This window comes from Ambystoma mexicanum, chromosome 6q (assembly GCF_040938575.1).
Source record: "Ambystoma mexicanum isolate Mex_15411 chromosome 6q, UKY_AmexF1_1, whole genome shotgun sequence".
NCBI lineage: Eukaryota > Metazoa > Chordata > Amphibia > Caudata > Ambystomatidae > Ambystoma > Ambystoma mexicanum.
In genome coordinates, this window is record NC_090937.1 from 240,584,189 (window position 1) to 240,606,872 (window position 22,684).

A 22,684-nucleotide genomic window follows, 5' to 3' on the forward strand; every position below is an offset into this window, starting at 1 on the left:
TGGAGGTGCCGCTGTGCCCAGGCACTCCCCACACTCTGTGGTGCTGCTCTCCTGTGGTGGATGGGAAGATCTGTGGTCTTGGAGGCAGAGCTCATTGGTATTTGAGAGAAAACGAAAAAAAAAAAAATTTTTTTTTTTTTTTTTTTTTTTTTTTTTTTGGGGTGGGGGGTCACGTGTGTGATGGCACCCCCACCGGGTGTCCAAAAATTAAGCCGCGATGGCTGTACGTCGTTGTGGTGCCTTCAGGGCACCGAGCTTATTGTGGAGCTCGTCTCTCCTCGTCGCCATTGTTGCATTTCAGGTTCGCGGCCTACGCGCGGGGGCTGGCATCGCGCGTGTAGGCCGCGCGGCCCGTGGCGCAGCTCCAGCGGGAGCTCTGAATAACTTACACCCACGCTGGATCGTCTTTTGCCCGGAACTGCTCCCCGAACGCGGGGGCGGGGCTTTTATTAAGGACGCCCTGCGTCACCGCGTAGCGGGACGCAGGGCGGAACACAACAGCAATCAGTTCCCTATTTCCCTGCAAAGGTCCTCCTGCTGCTTTCCATCTGAAGGAAGTCAGGTGTTGCCGTTAATATAACATTATAGTATTGCACTTAGCATTAATATAGTTTATAGTATAGTGTTGTATAGATCATAGAATTGTTTAGAGCGTAGTACGTATGATAGTTAAAGTGCATTTCATATTTACCATATCATATTCAAATGGTCCCTAATACCCACCCAGAAATCAATGTTTCACCATAAGATGCTAGCATTGGTAGGAGGAGACACAAGGCAGTTCAGTACAATGTCAAATTGTAACTCTCATGGATATACATCTCTTAATCACTGTTCCCAGTGGCGCTCCCCAGGCCAGGCAGTATGTATTTATAAAGAATGCCTGTTTCCACTTCTCCCACTCATACACTGCCCTGTTTCCGGTCCTGTTTGCCTGTAGATCCCTTGCTGCCAGATTGCCTGCCCTTCTCTTCCCATGTTGTTAGCTCCCTGTCCCCTTGCATTGATCCCTTGGGATCTGCTTCCCTTGCCATGTACTCCCCTTTTTGACGTGTCTGCGGTCAACACCCTACAAATAATAATAATGATAATAATAAAAGTAAAATCGCGTTCTCTAATTACACCCCAGCATCCGTTAAACTAGTTCAAAAGAGTTAAGAGTTAGCGTGACGAGATAAGCATTACAGTTAAATACAATTAAATGATGTTTTAAAACATACATTTTTTAAAGTGAGAAGGTTTAGAAAATGTAAGTTACATAATATCCAGATGTCACAATTGACTTGCTTCTTCTTGCTGCCACGTTGTGTTGACTGTCTAGCTTCTTCTTGCTGCCACGTTGTGTTGCCTGTCTGGCTTCCTCTTGATGCCACGTTGTATTGCCTGTCTAACTTCCTCTTGCCTCCATGTTGTGATACCTGTCTAGATTCCTCTTGCTGCCACGTTGTGTTGCCTGTGTAGCTTCTTCTTGCTGCCACGTTGTGTTGCCTGTCTAGCTTCTTCTTGCTGCCACGTTGTGTTGCCTGTCTGGCTTCCTCTTGCCGCCACGTTGTGTTGCCTGTCTGGCTTCTTCTTGCTGCCACGTTGTGTTGCCTGTCTGGCTTCCTCTTGCCGCCACGTTGTGTTGCCTGTCTGGCTTCCTCTTGATGCCACGTTGTGTTGCCTGTCTAACTTCCTCTTGCCTCCACGTTGTGATACCTGTCTAGATTCCTCTTGCTGCCACGTTGTGTTGCCTGTGTAGCTTCCTCTTGCCGCCATGATGTGTTGCCTGTGTAGCTTCTTCTGGATGCCACGTTGTGTTGCCTGTCTAGATTCCTCTTGACGCCACGTTGTGTTGCCTGTCTAGATTCCTCTTGCTTCCACGTCGTGTTGCCTTCCTAGCTTCTTCTTGCTGCCACGTTGTGTTGCCTGTCTAGCTTCCTCTTGCCGCCACGTTGTGTTGCCTGTCTGGCTTCCTCTTGATGCCACGTTGTGTTGCCTGTCTAACTTCCTCTTGCCTCGACGTTGTGATACCTGTCTAGATTCCTCTTGCTGCCAAGTTGTGTTGCCTGTGTAGCTTCCTCTTGCCACCATGATGTGTTGCCTATGTAGCTTCTTCTAGATGCCACGTTGTGTTGCCTGTCTAGATTCCTCTCGATGCCACGTTGTGTTGCCTGTCTGGCTTCCTCTTGATGCCACGGTGTGTTGCCTGTCTGGCTTCCTCTTGACTCCACGTTGTGTTGCCTGTCTAGATTCCTCTTGCTGCCACGTTGTGTTGCCTGTCTAGCTTCTTCTTGCTGCCACGTTGTGTGGCCTGTGTAGCTTCTTCTAGATGCCACGTTGTGTTGCCTGTCTAGCTTCCTCTTGCCGCCACATTGTGTTGCCTGTCTGGCTTCCTCTTGATGCCACGTTGTGTTGCCTGTCTGGCTTCCTCTTGACGCCACGTTGTGTTGCCTGTGTAATTTCCTCTTATCGCCACGTTGTGTTGCCTGTGTAGCTTCCTCTTGCCACCATGATGTGTTGCCTATGTAGCTTCTTCTAGATGCCACGTTGTGTTGCCTGTCTAGATTCCTCTCGATGCCACGTTGTGTTGCCTGTCTGGCTTCCTCTTGATGCCACGGTGTGTTGCCTGTCTGGCTTCCTCTTGACGCCACGTTGTGTTGCCTGTCTAGATTCCTCTTGCTGCCACGTTGTGTTGCCTGTCTAGCTTCTTCTTGCTGCCACGTTGTGTGGCCTGTGTAGCTTCTTCTAGATGCCACGTTGTGTTACCTGTCTAGCTTCCTCTTGCCGCCACATTGTGTTGCCTGTCTGGCTTCCTCTTGATGCCACGTTGTGTTGCCTGTTAAGCTTCCTCTTGCCGCCATGTTGTGTTGCCTGTGTAATTTCCTCTTATCGCCACGTTGTGTTGCCTGTCTAGCTTCCTCTTGCAGCCACATTGTGTTGCCTGTGTAGCTTCCAATTGCCACCACGTTGTGTTGCCTGTGTAGCTTCCTCTTGCTGCCACGTTGTGTTGCCTGTGTAGGCCTCTTTTGAGGTGAGGGTGTCATTGCCTCCTTAACCTGCACTCCTAATGTCTCCAGTGGATCTATCTCACATCACAACACATTGTCCGAACAATGTCAAGGCTGTATTGTGGTGGGTTGTGCAGCACTCCTCCTCGACATTGTGTGCAGACACGTTTACCAGCACTTCGCTTTGAGAGGTTCTAGCCTGCTACCCCACTCCAGCATTCTGTTAATGTTCATACAGCCCTATAAAGGGGGCCATCAAGTAGAGAGCAGCTGTGAGACACATTGATCAGCCAAAGGAATACTGCAGCCAACAGAGTCATCAGAGGACAATTGCCTAGCATTTCAGTGCTGGACTGGCCTTATGGATCATACCAGACAGATATGCAAATGGTAATCTCGCCTCTGTGAAAGCTACAGTCAGCTAGGATGTGGTTGCAGACCCTCCTGTGTGGAATACAGCCTATAGAGTACATTATGTGAGCCATGTTTATTCTCAGTGAAGGGGCTCACATCTTTTTTTGAAAAACTTGGAATTTCACCCTGAGTCACTAAGGGCACCCAGATGTCGGCTCTTTCTTCACAGTGCCTTAGAGAAGTTCAGCTTCACCTCACTGAGGAGGCGCAACAAGGTGGAAACATGGGTGTGGGGTGCTGATAGAACTCTTGTTTAGCTGAGAATTGCCTTGTGTGTTGGTACTGGACTTCTCTTGTTGAGTGCGACTGATATGCAAATGCACATGTCTCCACCATCCAGCCATCTCATTGTTTGCATACATCGGAGGAAACAATGTCTCATTTGGGCTCCTTGAAATGTAGCCATTGGTTGGATAGTGGAGTGGGACTTTGAGGATGCCAGATTAGACCCCTAGGAGGGTAAAGAAGCAACTCAAATTACTACGCATTGTGCATGTGTCGCCTCTAAAATAGAGTTACCACATTTTTCTGCATCCTCCAAAATGACCAGAAATATGAATTTCAGTCAGCATTTTGTTTGATTTTGTTCTTGGTACTTTTGAACACATTTATGAGGGTCAGCACTGTGGTAGACCCATGCTCTTTTCTGATGTTCAAGGGTCTCACCCGTGTAATTGTGTGATGTTTCCAACTACACAACTACGCACAATGGTAGTTTCCAGGGTTTATTGCCTGCAGCATTTGTTTAGGAAATAACTATTCCTGGCAATTGTGGTTGCAGCGAGAAATCACTGGACGCACACAGATGCATGGAGTTCACAAAAAGAGCTGCCCTGAGAAGGAACCCCTGATTTATGGAAGTTTTGTAATGTTAATAAGTACAGTTAGGGGAATAGAATCATTCACAACCACAGTTGCGGAAGTTTATTACTGACGAAGTACATGGTCCTAAAAACAAAACATGCATAACCACATTTGCTTACATTAACTTACGCTACGTGAGCATGACGAAGGCTTGGTGCACACACAATACCTGTGACTCTCAGCCTGGCTACTAATGCCCTCACTCTCTCTTAGTGTATTTCTCTATCCCTGGGAAATGTGTATTCCTTTTTTTTGGCGACACACTAGATTTAGAGAAGTAGAGGTGCCATGCCATACAATACGTAATACCATTCTTTCGGGATCCTGAAGAGAGAGGCCATTGGGTGGGTGAGTCCTCTTTACGTTGCTTTCATCGACCTCACTATGGCATTTAATACCGTAAACTCTGGGCCAAGTTAGACAAATGGGGCCGTCCACCGACGTTGTTAGCCATGCTGGTAGGCTTGCACTCCACCACCTCATTGTGAGTCAGACTCGATAGGAAGGGACGGTTATCTGCCCCAATTACATCGGAAAGAGGCCTGAAACAAGGATGCTTGTTAGCCCCCTGGCTTTTCAGTCTGTTTATCTCAGATGTTGGGGCTGCCTTTTCTGCCACTCGTTTCTTTCCACTTAAGGTCGAGCGCAAACAGGTGAATTATTTACTTCATGCGGACAACATGGTCCTTATGGACCACACACCAATCGAGTTGCAGCGCCAATTGTCTGCTTTAGAGGGGTACACCAAGTTGAACAATCTATGTATTAACCTACACAAACTAAGATACTTGCTTTTCGACAGAAAAAGGAGCATTTTAGCTGGGTGTTTTGGAAATAATGTCCTTGATCTGGTAGACAGTTCATGTACTTGGGTTTTCCCCGGTTCACAAAAGAAAACATGAATGAATTGTTTGGCTTTAAGAAGCAAAGGATGACATCATTAGCTGCTCAGGCATGTTACAGAAATAACAAATGTGGATACTTTTCACTTTTTTCTGGGAGGGAGTTTTATTGTAAGAAGATAGTCCCAATAATGGCCTACCTTGTTTACCTTATCTGGACATTGGGTGAAATTAGAGGGAGTTTTTTAGAGGAGAATCCTGAAACTCCCTCAAGGTTTGCCTACACCTGCCGGAAGATATGAATTGGGGTTGACATACGGGAAACTAGGGCAACTTGGACACATTTTAATTTTCGGAGAAAAATGTTATCTGTAGATGCGTCATCGATCTGGTGGTTTCTGAAACAGGCGATATGTTAAATACATTGTCACCCCTACCCCTTGTGAGGTGGAACGAACGTGGTTAATTGACTTGAGCAGCAATGATGTGTCCATTGACTTCTTAAATATGCACCCTGTTCAGGTGAAATTGAGACTGTGGGAAAGAGATTGGATCAACACGATACAAATGGTAAGAGGATACCATCTCTTCTCTGGGCTGTTGGTGGATGTAAGATCATATGGTATAATGCCTCAATATTTATTCTAGTGTCCGAGGGGGTTTTGGCATACCCCATGTGTGCATCTTCCCATGAACCTCTTCCCAACACAAGACATTTTCAGAGCCAAGAGAGTTGGATAGCCTAGATTAAGGAAATTCAGGTTCTGTAACAATGAGGCTTTAGTGGGAACTATTGCCCATTTGCCGTTGGAATTTCCTATGCTTGTTTCACAACGTCAGTATTATTTTTCACAATTAACAAAAGACATTAGGTATTCGTTTTTTATGTGAGGTTATTGTAATTGAAGAAGGGGGCACGAAGCAATGGGAAGTATTAAGTGAAATGGATATAAGGTGTGTTTAAGATGTACTGATGTAACTGTGGTGTATGTAATTGTTTATGTTTGGTTTTAGTTTTTAGTGTAATCTAATGAAATGAAATGAAACTAATTGTAAGGTATTTTGTAATTTGGTTTGTTTCTATGTTTGTTTGGATTCAAAATGTTTGGTTTTAAGATTGTTAGTGAAAAATTCCTTGGTCACCTATAGCATTTAATAAACAAACTATATATATATGTAATACGTGTTTAAATTAACTTTGAATAGGAAATATTTTGAATGATTCAGTGTTCACATCAAAACACCAAATGTTAGTGCCGATTCCAGCCAATAAATCCTACCAGGCAAGACCTCTTTTTGGCCAGCAATGAGCATTTTAGAAATTTAAATGTCTCACTCTGTTGTAAAACATGTCTACACTAGAATTATTTATTTTTTATTAGTAGCACAGGTCACCTAGAATAGAAATAGTAAAAACAAAATACTGTTTCACCTTTTAGGCACACTTCTGGATCAAGGGTAAATTTGGGGTTAACTTCCAGGGACCCAAGTGACTCAATGATATGTCCGAGTCACTCGAATTGTGCATCGGGTGGTCTGTGAATTTCCCTGGGCTCCTTTTATAAACTCGTTAAGAACTACTGACTATCCCATGTGGAGGTTTGCCTTCCCCCTATCTAGAAGCCCCTCCCTGAAACAGGTGCAATGTGCTTTTTAGCACTTCTTCTTAAGACAATTTCTACAACATTGCATAACATTTACATCTTGTCATTGTGGAACCTGAGTAGCAATAGCCAAGGGAGCTGTTCCTCTTTCATTTCAATCTAGTCGTCAAACCGATGAGTCATCCCCTCTGATCTCACAGCTTCCCGCCCTTGCATGAGCCATAATCCCCACTCCAAGCTGTTCCCTCCACGACTGAACTGTGCTTCTTCATGGCATTCTTTTTCTATGAAACGTTTCTGTTCCACAGAAATGTTTCATTTGCGTTGAACAAAAAAGCACAGCGCCCTGTCATGATTGGTCTGCAAAGCCCATTCAGCAGTGCGACCACTTAAAAACCCTCCCTGCAATGAATTAGTCAGAAATAGTCAAGCCTCTGTTGGCAAAGAAAAGTGCACTCGTTGGCATTTTCAGCTTCAGCCCACAAGACATTTAACTCCCTCGAGACCAGCCTGTAGATGTAAACTAAAATGGGAAAAGAACAGACAGGAGGGCAAACAGGCCATGAAACCTCAAGACTCAGAGAAGCACCGACAAAATGGCGATAACGAGAGGGATACTTTTGGCTGGTAGAGAAGTGGCGCAGATAGCAGTAATTACCCATATTGAGAGGCATCGCTTTAAGGGGACTTTAGACCCGGGTCTTTTGGTTGGAGGCTAGCTAGACCCGAGTCCAGACATTCCCGACATTAGCGTAGCCCTGCATTTTTCCAGACCTAGCAACACCCTTGCCCAGATGTAGGCAGTGCAGCAAAAAGGCAGAGCAAGGAAGTGTTAAAAGACACTCCTTTTCACACACAAATCATAAGACTTGACGCTACTCGGTCCAATCATTCATCAGCTGCATAGTTGAGTTAGTACCTTGTGCCCCGCCAAGGATCCCACAGAGTAGGGGGCATTTTTCCCCGCGCTCCTCCAACCCAGCTAGAAATAAAAGTATCACTTTTGTATTTGTAGCACAGGTGGGCTTTAACACACTAGAAACAGAAAATAAATATTTTGCCACAGTAATCACCAGCCTTAGGCCTGAAATAGTAAAAATATCAATTGTAGCACAGGGTTAGGATGTGGGAGAGTTTGGGGGGGCAAACGTTCCTGAATCCCACCCAAACTTTGTGCTTGGATTCTGTAGATTGGAGTGACCCTTCACACATTTTGCATCGGTTAATCTTTGAATATTCCTTTTTTGCACTGTTTGTCTCAGAGTAAATCACATTCATATGTTAATTCTATTTAGGATGTGACCAGAAATAAATACAAATACCATAACAGAAATGTATGGGTGCTTTTTGTAATTAGTCCAGGAAAAGAAAACGGGAGATTTGATTTCCACGGTAAAAGATATATGCCTAAATTCTGAGAAGTGAAAATTGCTCTGTATTAGAATAACTATCAATAAGGACATTGTCTTCTACCTCCTGAGAGTACTTAGAGGGATGCTCCTCTACTTCTCGTAATATTTGCAAGAATCGAATATGCAAACAGCCTCTACCTTGGAATGCCAGAATGGCTCACCAGAAAACTCCAACAAATTCCACTGCAGCAAGGATACACCTGAGACTAAACGGAAGAGACCACATCACACCAGCTCTAAGAGGTCTACATTGGCTCCCAGTAACAAAACACATTAAATTCAAAGCCCTATGCATTGCCCACAAATCATTGCATGGACAAAGAGCCGAATTCCTCCAATCCAAGATCAAATGCTACAAACTAGGAAGGGACCTCAGATCAAGCAATGACCTTCAAATTAAAGCGAAACAATACCAAAAAAGGAAATTCGGAGGAACCACATTCTCACGTCTAATTGCTAATCTATGCCACACAACACCGAAGGAAATTACGATGACAGAAGACCACCTAACCTTCCGAAAATGACTGAAAACGTGGCTATTCAACTCCCAATGACCAGCACTACATGGATACTGAAAGCGATGTCACCAAAGGAAAGCCACCACTACTAACCCCTGCTTCCATATCCTCTCCAGCCTTCCACATTTACCTCACACAATCCTTGAATTAGTCTAATTCCCACTTTAACACATAACCCACACATCCACCACAAAATTAACTGCTGCAAACTAACACCCAATCGATGGACGCTTGCCATCCAGACACAACTGCCCCAGTGCACACAATACAAACCCACCTAGAAACCAGACCCAGACTAGATAACAGTTCCTCTTGTTTCTAAAAGCACCAAAAGAAAATCAGAACCTCTATCCTACTCCCTCTTCCCTCACTGACCTTCCCAGTCAACTCTCCTACAGAAACACGTAAGCACCTGGAGACTATGCCAATGGTATTGGTTTGCGGCACAAGACAACTTAACATGACAAGAGCAGTCTCGAGAAACAGATGAATAAGTCATTCATAATGTCCATCCCTCCCCAACTCCAAACCAAAAAACAAAGAGGAATACGTCATTCATGGCATCAGCCCCTTCCCTGTCTAAGTACTGCATGCACGAGAAACGCTAATCACTAAGACAACCCTACCAACCTTATCCTGGAACTATTGAGGAAGAGATACACCTGCAAACTCAAGATGAACTGACCATGGTGTAACTAGAAGATGATGAGAACAAGTGACATCACTGCCAATCTGACACACATAGAGGCACTAGATATGAAGCAGATATGCACTCACCACAAAGATACATGGAGATTAGGTCAAAAGTGCATTTAGACATGAAGAATGTTACCTGCACCAATAAACACGAGAAACATATCATAATGGATATGCTGCAGTACAAGATGCATGAGAATACATACAAAGCTTGCTTAACATAGAAATACAATGGTAATGAGTGGCCATATTGGATGAAATGGATGGCGAAACCACGTTAGAGTGAATGGAGAACTCGAAGATGCCTCGAAGCTGCAGGGGGAGTCAATTTGCTGAATTATCTGAAACATAGACCTGTGCAGGCCAGACCGTGGCTATGTGGATCCCTTCCGAGGTTGCTCCAGAAAAGGGCAGTTTGGATAGCTCTAATGAAAACAGAAGATAATAATTCCCAAGCACAAAGCATATTTATCTTAGATTAAGTAAAGAACAAAACAACCTTTGAGTGCCAGGTGCCGGCTAATTAAAAGTTTACAACTATATAAAAAACAGCTCCGCCAAGTTTTCTGTGGCTAGAAGGGGTAATGACAGTGAGGCTAATAAGAGCTTAAATCCTAATAAAAGCTGAGCAGAATTCAAAACATGGTCTCCTCACACGTGGCTCATAATTGGAGAACAGTGTCCATTCATTAGTGCCAGACACATACACCTGCCTCAACTCCAAAAGAATTCTCATAGAAAGAAGTGCCAGACAAGACCAAGTTCAAAGTAAGATGTCCGGGCTTGTGGCCAGGGAAATCAGGGGCAGTGGGCCTCATTACGATCTGTGCGGTAACCATGGCGCTGTTAGCGCCATGGTTGCCACCAGTATTTTACCGATTCCGCCATGGTGAATGGCGGAATTACCGCCCCATTCCAAGGTTGGCGGGGCGGTAATTCCCCATTCACCAGTGGCCCTTCCCCACTGAGCTTCCTTCCATGTTTGCTGCAGAAAAAGGAGGTTTGGATAGCTCTAAAGAAGAACAGATGACAATAAGTCCCAAGCACAAGGAATATTTTTCTTAGATTAAGTAAAGAATAAAACAACCTTTGAGGGCCAGGTGCCGGCTAATTAAAACCTTAAAACTATATGAAAAACAGCTCGACCAAGTCTCCAGTGGCCAGAGAGGGTAATGACACTTGTGCTAATACGAGCAAAAATACTAACAAAAGCTGAGCAGAATCCTTCAAAACATGGTCTCCTCACACGTGTCTCAGAATTGGAGAACAGTGTCCATTCATTAGTGCCAGTCACAGATATGCACCTGACTCAACTCCCCAAAACTTCTCAGAGAAAGAGGTACCAGACAAGACCAAGTTCAAAGTTAGAAGTCCTGGATTGGGGACTAGGAAATCAGGGATGGTGACTTATTTAATGGAAAAGCAGCTTCTTGATGTAGCTCCCCCTACCACTATTTATGCTCATGTGCTGATGACCTGCCCAGTGTTTAGGGTTGGTGAGGCCAATGCCAACCAGCCAGCGCTCTCCAATGATGTTGTCTTGCAACTGTTACAGTGGCCAATAATATGTTATTACAATTATGTCTTTCGTACCTTTATTAATTTCGTGGTGGTCCGAAGTGGGCCACTAGATAAGTTGCAACCAATGAAGAAACCAGTGCTCACACATATTATATGTACACAAATCCCTTAACCAACCCCAAAGCCCTGTATGTTTTTGTAACCAAGTTTGTAGCATCACGTCAATTGTGACACAGTTTTGACTTTTAAGCTGTTGTCATGCTTGAGGAAGACGAGAGCGTGGAGTCTTTGGTGTTTACTGCTGTCCCTGTTTTATGTGAACTATTAATAAAACAGGCCTTTGTCAATTACCTTCACTCTTCTGTTATTGGGTGGGGGATTTCCCAGTCTGTCTATTTCACTCAGGACTGGGGATTTCTAGCCCTCCATTACATATGGTAGCAGAGGATGGTTGGGCAGTCCCTCAGATTGTCGAATCTTCCCGCTACAAGCCTAAGGACTGCAGAGGAAACTGTGTTGAATGGTGAATCATGCATGAACTGAGAATGCTCGACAGGATCCCCCTTGGGGAAATTTCTGCAAAGCCCCCCGGGGTGCCCTGCAGGGTGAGTGTGAAGTGGTCGATTGAGGGAGAGTCAATACTGAAGGCCATGGCCGATTCACCAATGAAAGTATAGAGCATTAAATTGACAAACAAAGGTGGGAGGGATGTGTTTGTATAATATTAAGGAAGAGTGATAAAGGATTTATGGATGAGAGGATACCTGTTATGTTTGTGTTTTGGTTCCTGTTTGATTGGCATTAATACCTGTAACCAGGGTTATGGAAGGTGGCGCATTACACCTCGTGACAAGGTACTAAGTTATCAAAATGTTGAAGAGTAAAAGATATTTCCCGCAACAAGGTCAAGGAATAGTGCACCACCCTTTATGGGTAAAACATTAAGAGATAAAGGATATCTTGTCAGAAACGTCACGAAGACAGCGGTAGGTTTGGGGTTTTGTGTTAAATTGAGGTTGCACAGAAATGTGTAGTGATTGCTGGTGCCAGCAGGTGGGTGAGAAGTGGTCTAAACTAGGGGAAATGAGACTTTGTGAATATTAGTTTATATAGTAGAGCATGTGGAATTTTGGTTTGGACTCAAAGGGCGCAGTCCTGAGCATAGGTGGCATTCCTGGTGCATGCCCAAACAGTTGTTGTAGCCGAGAGGCTGAGAAAGAACTAGCTGGAACTAGTGGAACTAGCAGAAAGTATTTTGGACAGGAAATCGTGAAGGAAGAGTGAAGAAATAGATGTATTAAGGTCCGGCGAGTATTGGCAGTCAAGAGAGTTACGTGCCATCATGGGCGGTCACACTCCCTTTATGCATTTATGTAAATCTCTTCCACAGTACAAGGAAAACATTTGCAAGTACCTTTCACAGTGGGTTTGTGGCAAAGTGGGCAAAATGTTCTTACCTTGACCCCAGTAGAGTACACTTTCGAAATCAGTGCTGCAACATATGATGACATATTTAAATGCTCTGTACAAAGGCAAAAGGTTACAGAAAAGATTGGGCATTTTAGAGTTATGGAAAATGATCGGAGAAGAGGTGGAAGATACAACCCATTGGGACTGGATGCTTAATCAGCATGAAGGGGTGGGTATAGCGCCCCGGCTCCTCCTTCTTTGCAGAGCATCTACCCGCCAGACCAAGGGCAAGGATTCTTTCCATTGAAAGCATTAAAAGCAGCAGCAGGATACTGTAACCCACGTATATGCACACCCTGCTTACAGCAGTGAAATGCTATAAGGGAAGCTAAACTAAACAAACACAAACTAGTGGCCAGGCAAGATGAGTATAGTGAGCGGCATAAGCTGCAAGTGGAGCTGACAGAGGCTGAGGAAGAGATACAAAGGGAGATAGCTCAGGGGCAACAGGTTTGTCTTGGAAGCAAGACAGTGCAGCGCATAACAAGTTTAAATCTCAATCCTGTGCTTGAAAACCTATCTCTGGTATTAAGTGCGTTATAAAAGCAATTATAATAATGATAATAAAAAACAGAAAGGAAGGCATACAGGAAGAGGAAGGGGAAAGAAAATGGTAAGGAAAGCTATGACAGGAAAGGAAGAAGGAGGTGGAAGAAAGAAAATGGGATAGACTAATTAAGGAAGAGAAGAAAAGGGAGCGTAACATGAAGCAGATAGAGTGAAAAGGAAATGGAAAGAAGAGAAGGGAATTAGAGAAAAGAGAAAGAGAGGCAGAAAAGAAAGAGAGGGAAAGAATGACAAAACAACTGGAAGAGAAAGTGCGAAAGAGAGAAGAAAGGAAAAGAATGAAGAGGCAAATGGAAGATCAAGAAAACTTGAGGAAAAAAGGGAGGAGGTAGAGAAAGAGATGGAACTAAGCTGGGAGAAATGGCAGAAAGAAGCTGACAATATTGTCAGAGAATGCATGCCCTGGAAAAAGAGAAAAATAAAGAGCAAGAAAGACATGAGAATTTGGAGTGATGTGGTAGGGAAGTGGAGGATATTAAAAGTCTATACTCGCAGATGAAGAGGAAAGAACAGCAATATGAAGAAGGATAGTGCAGTAGAGTCCTCACAAAGAAGAGAACAGATCTTATTGGAAAAATCACAGAAAGGATTTTACGAAACGAGCCCCCTGATAGAATTAGATGTTGAGGACCGAGAAGACGAACAAAGTGAGGAAAGTTGTGGGACAACGTTTTTGGATGAGGAAAGTAATGAAAGTGAAAATGAGGAAGGGAAAGTGGCCACATTAGGGCTTTCCACAAGTTCAAGACCATAGAAAGAGATAACGTGGTCTGACGTGGAAGAAACAGAAGGGAGAAGTCCAGAACCTGTAGCATGCCCCAAACGTCCAAAGGGGTGATCGCGTAGCCTAGAAGAAGCAATCACATATGTAAACAGGTTGAGAGCTCTATCACGGTGAAAGAAAACAAGCATGACAGACGCTCCCGCAAAAACAAAGGGCACAACTGGATTTTACTCTAGTGCAGAATTGATGCAATTCCCATTGCTAGAAAAAGGGGGCAGCTACCGCAATATATATCATGGCCACAAATGAACAAGGATAATTTAAGGTGTAAATTACCAACTTTGACATCTGGATCGGGTAAATGGTGTTATGAACTAGAAAGAATGACATCAGGGATGACGTTAGTAGTGGGCCACATAAAAAGTTTGCTTGCTGCCACCATTGGGGAGAAAGCTGACCACATTTTGAAATGAGCAGGGTACCCCGGGGTGATGGCTCGGAACACGACTCACGATGGAGCACCATTTAATAATTGCAGTGCAGGTGTATGGAGAGCACTCAGAGTGCAATATCCTGACACGTTAGACATGAGTTCAATTATGATGTGCAAAATGTGCAATGATGAAGATCCTTTTGCTTATTGTCAAGAGATTTAAGAGAGGTGGCGTCTTAAGACAAGGGAACCATGGGACAAAACTGTACCTATTTCTTATGATATACTGTGTCAGGGGTTATTCGAGCCAATACAGAGGCAATTGAAAAAAGTGGTGGGAATCGAAGCGAAAACATGGTCAGAGTTTCAATTAACTATAGTTCACCATTGCCTATTAAAGCAAGAGAATGCAAGGAAGAAACCCAAGGAAAGAAAGCTTGTGGAAACAAAGCTAGTTCATAAAAAGCTATCAAAGTTTTCACTAGAAAGAGCCCTGCTGACGAGTGGGTAAGGAGTGGTTACACCAAACACACAGCAGGCACAGCCAATGGCTGAAGGGAATTTTGCAGGAAGGGGAGAATCTAATTACTGGCCATGAGGAAGATGGTTTGGACTTAGAGGAACAGGGGCTGGGTTTCAGGCTCCTCAAGGAGGAGGGTTTAATAGAGGACAGCCCTGACGTGGAGGACAGCCTCAGCGGTGCTGGATATGTGGGAAGATGGGACACAGCTCCTGAGTCTGTAGGAACAGGCGAGGGATGCAACATAATTGGCTAGAACCAAGAGCAGGGGAAAGCATATCCTCCACCATACAGTGCAGAGTCACCTGAATCTCATGCCCAGGATCACACACAATATCAGACATATGCGCTGCAAATACAACAAGCACAACAGGCACTAATGTAAAAACAGCAAGTACTTATTCAGACACAGAAAACACAGATGCAACTGCAAGTGCCAGTACAACGGAATACTGTGCCACGTGGAGTGTGACTACAGGAGCACAGACACCTATACCCAGAATAGGCAGTGTGGCCGTAGTGGGAGGATACCCTTTCACTGGGACATGGAAGAAGTTATACACACAATAGGACAGCCCACAGAGTTACTTGATATGATCAATCCATCAGTTACACCAGACCCACAAGGGGATCCCCGGGTTGGAGTGACCATAGGTAACAAAACATTTTCTTTCCTTGTAGATAGAGTAGAAAACAGGTCCTGTGTTAGGGAAGAGAATTACCCAATGTCAGGCATTGCCGTGAATGTGCAAGATTTCTCTGGGGCCGCAAGTTTGGTTCCATTTACTGATGACTTACCCATCACTACACAAGAAAATTACCTCTCCATGCAACTAATGTACTCCCACAAGACACCAGTAAATATAATGGGAAGGGGCATAATGAGCAAGCTCAATATGACCATCTCTTTCACCGACCAAGGAATAGTGTGCTCCACTCAAGGGATTCATTACATGAATGCACAAGAATTCATATCAGCATTGTTTGGCCAGAAAGCACAGTGGGGCATACGGTTGCACCCAGAAGTATTTCATTATGGAGTACACCTTTTGGTAGCCTGGCTACCTGGAATGAGGGGTAAAACATTGAGAATATCCACAGAATTTTTATTTTGACCAGAAGTCCCTATGAATGACAAGGAGGGATGGGTGATTGCCATAGAAACAGAGGAAGTCATAGTAAGAGAAGGGAGGGCAATTCTTCATGGAACCGATGATGAGGGAAAAGCATGCTGAGCAGTGATAGCTCTCCATGAAGGACATAGACTGACTGATTTGACAGATGAGGAACTTGTCAGAGATGATTACTCGGATGATGAGATATTGTTTTATATAAACCTCACTTATTGGATGAGAATTGAGAGCTGGGGAGCACCACAGAGAATGGCATTTATAACAAAAGACATGGAAGGAAGAAGGTGGGCACCACCTATTCAGTAAATTCAACGTAAGTCTGTGTAAGGAATATGCGTAATTGCAATTCAAAACCGATTTTTGAGGAGCTGTCTGGTGAAAAAGATCCTAGGACACCAGGATCAGAAGCAACAGGCACATGAGCTCAAATAGATGAGGTCGATGACTGCCTCCACTGTTTTGTCATTAAAATGATTTTTCTTTAATGTAAGAAGCTTTTGGAACTTTTTTGCACAACCTTTGCATTAAAAGATTTATCTAGAGGATTTCGGAAAGTACATAAAACTTGCAGTAATGTATTCCTTATTAGTAAGCAGCTCCTCTTGGAGGGCAGCATGCAAGCGTCTGGATAAATCTGTGGTTTCCACCCAGTTTATTTCCTTCACTATTGATAAAAAAGACACCATCATTTTTTCAAGAAGATTTGGCACCACAAGTACATTGTGGACCAGCAATCCGTACGACGTGGCCTACTGAAAGGAGTGGGTGCAGTCAACATCAAACTGAAACTAGGAGCAATTTTGCCACAAGGGAGACAGTATCCAATGTCAATATCCAATGTCAAAATAAGCAGATGAGGACATTTATGCCCCTAAATAATATTGTTGAAGCAGAATTTCTATTTGTCCCGAACCCAGCCACGATATTGTTCAATATCCCATTGACAGCCATATATTTCACAGTGCTTGATTTAAAGAATGCTTTCTTTTCAATCCCCCTTCATGAAGAGTCACAAGACTTGACTTTGTTTGCATATAGTAATCAGAGGTGGAAACATACTTGTTTTCCCCAAGTGTACTGTGAATCTCCATCAATATTCAACAGGGTCCTCCAGATAGACCTTGGGAACTTACACCTGTGTAGTGATCCAATACGTAGATGGCATTCTGGTGTGCAGCGAGACAGAAGAGCAGTGCAGAAAGGACTCAATACAGTTGATGACAGTACAGGTAGAGAAGAGATACAAAGTAGACAAGGAGAAACTACAATATTGCCAGGAAGAGGTCCTGTACATAGGGCAGCTAATATCCCAAGAAGGGCAGAATAGTGACCGCTGAGAGAGCAGAAGCTATCATGAAAACAGCCAAACCAAGAACAGTTAGGGAAATGCAACCATTTTTGGGCCCATGCAACTACTAAATGACATGGGTCTTTGACTACAGTACATATACGCCAGACCCCTCTTCAAGGGACTCAAGGAAGCTCAGAAAGATGACATTGACATAGCCTTGACAGGCAAAATGACAGAAGCCTGAATGAAAAGAGGCACTATGCATAGCACCCATACTAGGGATCCCCGATTACAGTGCAGAATCTTTCCTATTCCCACATTCAAACGGAGTGGTAATGACAGCAGTGCTCATAGAGAAGACTGCCCTATGACACAAACTACCAGCATATTACAGTGGGATCTTGGATTCAGTCATGAGAGGCTGTTATCCTTATGAGCAAACATTGGCGGCAGCAGCCTTTACAACTGAGAAGTCTGCCAGTATAACAATGGGCTGTTTACTCACAGTATACGTGGGACATGCCCTGTTTGCCATTCTTGAGAAACCCAAAAGCACATTGAAAGTGTCAGGGTACAAGGTGATTATCTCAAACCCAGCAATCAAAATTGTCACATGCAAAGTAGTGAATCCAGCAACGTTCATAGCAGAACCAGCAGAAGGAGGAGACAATGTGCATGATTGCACCAAGTACACTGAACAGTATGATGATTTACCCTATGTTAGAGAAAATGCCCCAGAAGGGGGGTACTCTTCATTAAACCTGAACCTGGGTCCAAGAAATCCAATATCAGCTATGGACTACAACTCCATAAATCCTCAGATACTGAGATGAAGAAGAGGAGGAAGGAGTCTATGCAGATGAAGGGAAGCCTAAAGCCTAACATGGAGGTTAGTTGTGTTACTGGGCCTAAAGTATGTGCAATATTTAAAAATAGCAGAGGCAATGTGAGGCAAATCCTGGCAGCGGCTCGAGAACACGAGGGAGGAACACATACCAGCATGACGCGAAAGGAGGAGAAGAGCATCAGGCACACCTGAAGGACCATGGAAGAACTGGGAGCTGCACCGTGGCTCCTGGAGGTACATTAGAGTTGGGAAGGAGAATTCACCAGTCCAGGCCCCAGAGGGAAGCCAGAGAGTGATCAGGGGCTGCAGAAAACTCTGGGGGGACATTCACACCATGTAAGAAGCCAACCCAGCGAGGAAGCTTCATTGCAAAGGCACGCCAAATGTCGGGGACACCATGAGCAATCGGGGTGAGTCTAACCAAAGTCGTTGGGGACCCCGAGGCTTACCGACATGCATGTAAACAAGTAAATTAGAGTTTTGAAATTGCAAATTTGGACAATATACAAAAGTGGTTGAATGCAGACAAAGCGCAATATTGTTTCAAATATCCAATAAGCAGAATATTTGAATACCGGCGAGTCTGATTGCAACACCAAACCACAAGCAAGTAGAGGTGCATAAGATGCCAATGTGGGTAAAACTAAAGCAAATGTTACCATAGGCAAATATATTGCACACCTCAGAATTCATGCTATGGTAATATAATTAAAAGAACAGTGAAATAAATAAAAATGTGCCCTGGCAGGCAAAAATACCAGGAATTGGAAGTTTTCTAAGGATTCAGACATTGTGGAAAGATACCTGATAGGGGAGTATACCAGAGGATCTGAGAAGCCCATGAAAGAAGTCCTGACCAAGCAGGAATACCAGGCACCTAAAGTTGTGTAACGTTTTTGACATTGTGAGAAGATACCTGGCAGGAGAGTATACCAGGGGATCTGAGAAGTCCACAAACAAAGTCCTGGCAGGCAAGAACAGGCACCTGAAGTTGTGTAAAGTTTCTGGCATTGTGGGAAGATACCTGGCAGGGGAGAATACCAGGCGATCTGAAAGCCCATAGGAGGATTCCTGGCAGGGAAGTATACCAGGCAGTACGCACACGTTATCAGAAGGCAAAAAGAAAAACTGTCATGTACACTCTGAATAGGCATTACATTCTGTCTCTTATGTATGAAATTCCCATTTTGACGCTGGCAAGAAGTGGCGAAATTAGTATTGTAGAATTTGTGCATGAAGACTGTTTAGGTTTAGTAAAACCCTATTTAAGATCACATATCATCAAAGACACAATTTTGGCAGAAAATGAGCGTTTTTTATCACTAGGTTTCGAAGTGGCTGATGCAGGGACCTCAATGATCTCAAGGTTATGCTCAAATTACCAAGAAAAGGGCAGTGCAGACAGAGGGCCGTTCCCCTGTTCAACAGGTTGATATAAGTAGGCCATGGGGATATACTCAAGGGGCCCAACAAAACAATGTAAATGATGGCTGGAGACAAGTCCAAGAACCGAGGGTTTAGGGGGGAGTAAGGTCCAGATGAGACTTGCGATTTCCCAAATGGGTAGTGGCATCCTAGAATTCTAGAGGTTTTAATAACATAATGAATAACCACGATTTGTTTGTAGCCTTTGATATAGTTTGCCTGCAGGAAACTTTACTCCTTGATACACTGATCATGGAAGGTGTTTATGTAGTGCATACTGAAGCTCTGAAAAGCATCAGAGGGAGGCCTTACGGTGGGATTTTGACATCAACTAAGTGAAGCTATGGCCTATCTCTCTGCTGTACATAAAATGCAAAAAAATAAAATTGAATTGGGTTGGATGGATATGCTGGTGGCACTGTCGCAATGGCAGACCAGACCCCCGGTGTAGGGTTGACTAGTAAATGCCTCCTGGGAAATGTATATTTGAAACCCGATAGAAATCAGCTGGAGGAAGCACTTGCTGCCCTATCCTTTACATTCTTGGGGGAATTGCCTGACGAGGGCGCTGCATTGATTGTTTTGGGCGATTTCAATGCAGAATGCCGTGATGATCTTTGGTATGTGGAGCCGAACATGTTAAGAACCTCCAGGGAAGAAAAAGGGGTAAGAGAGTCCATCAAGAATTAGAGAAATGGGATCTTTCAATGCTAAATGGCCAATTCCATGGGGACATACGCCCAGTTTTACATGGCAAAATGGTCTGTGGAAATCTACCATAGATTACATTTTCGTCTCGTCCGATTTGTTCCTGTGGGGTGGAAATCTTTAGGTGAAAAAATTGAAGATAAGTGACCACTCATTGATTACCTGTGAAATTGCTCTTCCATTGAAAAAACAAGAGAAGAATATGTCCCTTATGGTGTAAATAAATCCAAGAAGTTCTGTGCTTAAATGGTCACCAGAGTTGGCAAAGGCCTTTGACAATGAGATCGGAGGGTTATGTGCAAAGGGGATTGGCTTTCTTTGTTCCCTGGATGGTTTCTCCTCCTCTGTAGCGTTAGTATTGGATGGTCTCACTACAGAAAGAGCATTGAACAAGGGGGCGGTGAGGGTGGGGGGGCATTCACGGTTTTGATGCGTTGTGTCACCGGCCTGGATCATAGTTGGGAACCATCCACTGCAGTGATGTTTTCCGATTTCTGCTTCTGGTGGAGAGGAAGGCCTATTCAAATAGCCAAATCTTGGTCAATGTAGTTTTCCACCGCTCCGCTGTTAATGACGCCTCCAAGGCATGTATTTTTGATGGTTTCTTGTGATTCACCAAAAGTACCGGAAAGACTAGATGTGAGGTCTGCACGGATTCCTTTTTCTCGCTTGACAAGTGGACCCCTATGCTTGCCGGGCATTGGAGTTTCCCGAGTCCTGCACTTCTCCTTCTTCGTCGTTTTTTGTCAGTTGCTCCAACGATTTTTTTGGTTGTTTTTACTGGGCATTCACGGAGGAAGTGACCTGCTTTACCACAATATAAGCAGAGCTGTTGCTGTCTTCTTTCTCTCTTTCCACCTTAGTAAGAGGGCTCCGTAAACAACCAATTTGCATTGGTTCTGACTGTTCATGTGGTTTGGTCTGGTTCTCACGGGGTTGCACATAAACTGACCTTCCTTCTGTTCTAGCTCGATCCATTTTCCTATTCTGCAACCTGTGATCGAGTCACACTGTCGGGTCTATGTAGTACGCACACCCCTCAGGTGGGTTCACAACTTGATCCAACAAATCCTTAAGTTCTCGACACAACCCTTTATAAAAGAGCGTAGTTCTCTTTTTCTCTGGCCAGTTGGTTTGGGCTATGAGATGATTGAAGGTCGCAATGTAGGTCAACAGATCTTGGTTCCCCTGTCTGAGTGACAACAATTCATTCTCTAGAGCTTGACCTTGAGTATGTCGGGCAAATCATTTCTCCATCTCGTGCTGAAAATCCCCAAAGTTCAGAAGTAAAGGATCGTCTTGAGTTACCAATCGTATTGACCAGTCCGCCGCATTGCCTCCTAGATATGAGAGTACGAATGCAACTTTGGCTTGATCATTAGGAAAGGCTCCTGGTCTGCATAAGAAATGAAAGTGGCATTGGTTCATGAATATGGCAAACTTGTTTGGATCGCCAATGAAACGTTTGAGTGGGGCTAGAGGCACTGCCCCTGGAAGAACCACCTGAACCGGTGCTGATTGCTGTGGCGTGGAAGAGAGGGCTATTTCAGGTAAGGGAACCTGTCCTGCATGTGCCTGTAGCATCTGTCTTGCCAAATCATCAGTTCTTTCTCCAGTTAAAATAAGATCCCTCCTTAATGCACAAGTCTCCTACCTTGAGGCATGTACTTCAGCCTGTAATTCCCCTAGTAATTGGGCCAATTGGTCAGAAGTTTCCATAACGCCCAGGCAGAGAGTTGTTGAGGCTTCGCCTTCTGTTACGCTCACCAGGTCTCTGCAGAGGCGTTGTGGCACGGTTACTGCCCTCCCAGGAATGGGATCACCCCCGTCGGATCTCTCCCCCTGCGGATAGGCTGTGGACTGCAACAATTGGTGACTCTGCCCCTGGTATTTATTGATGGTGAGCTCTCCTTCCTGCTGCTTGTGGCAGGGGCGCTTGTTGATGGGATATAGTTCCTTCACTGATTCCTGGTGAGTAACAGTCCAGTCCAGCTGCGACTATTCTTCTCTTGATTGGTAATAAGTGTTTCTCAATGTCTCTTGTCTTTTCCTCTTTCTGTTTTTCCCCTTCTGCTTTCTGCCTTGTATTATTGCTCTCGGTTTTGTTGTTATGTCCTGAATAACGTTTTCTCTTCTGCTTCCTTCCCAATAGATGGAATTGTGGCCTAACAGCAGCTGTGGAGGTGCGTAATGCAGCCGGGAGGAAGATAGATGAAACCGCAATGTCCGACAACAGGTGAGTGTTGGTTTAAGGGAAAGCGCGAGATGGGATGGTACCGCCACCTTAAACTCAATGTCCTTTTAAAGTCTAACCTTGCTTTTGACTTTATTCTTGCAGGTGCTGCGGTCGCGGACGAACCACATAGTATTGCGATGTCAAGAAGAAGAATTCAGCGTCCCTGAAGTCGTGAAGGTGAGATGTGGTGTCAAGATGAAGAGTACGGCACTCCGGAAGGGTTGAAGGTGAGCTGCAGTGTCAAGCACGACGCTCCGGAAGGTTTGAAGGTGAGCTGCGGTGCCAAGATGAAGAGTTTGATGCTCCGGAAGATGTGAAGAAGACGTGCACAGGTGAGAGCTGATTCCCCAGATGGTAAGTAAGGAGGCAGGAAGCAGGATTGTTAAGGTAAGTTCAGATCCCAGGCGACGGTGAGCATTACGCTAGACGGATGTGCAGAATAACACGAAGCGTCTGCCTCATGGATTGG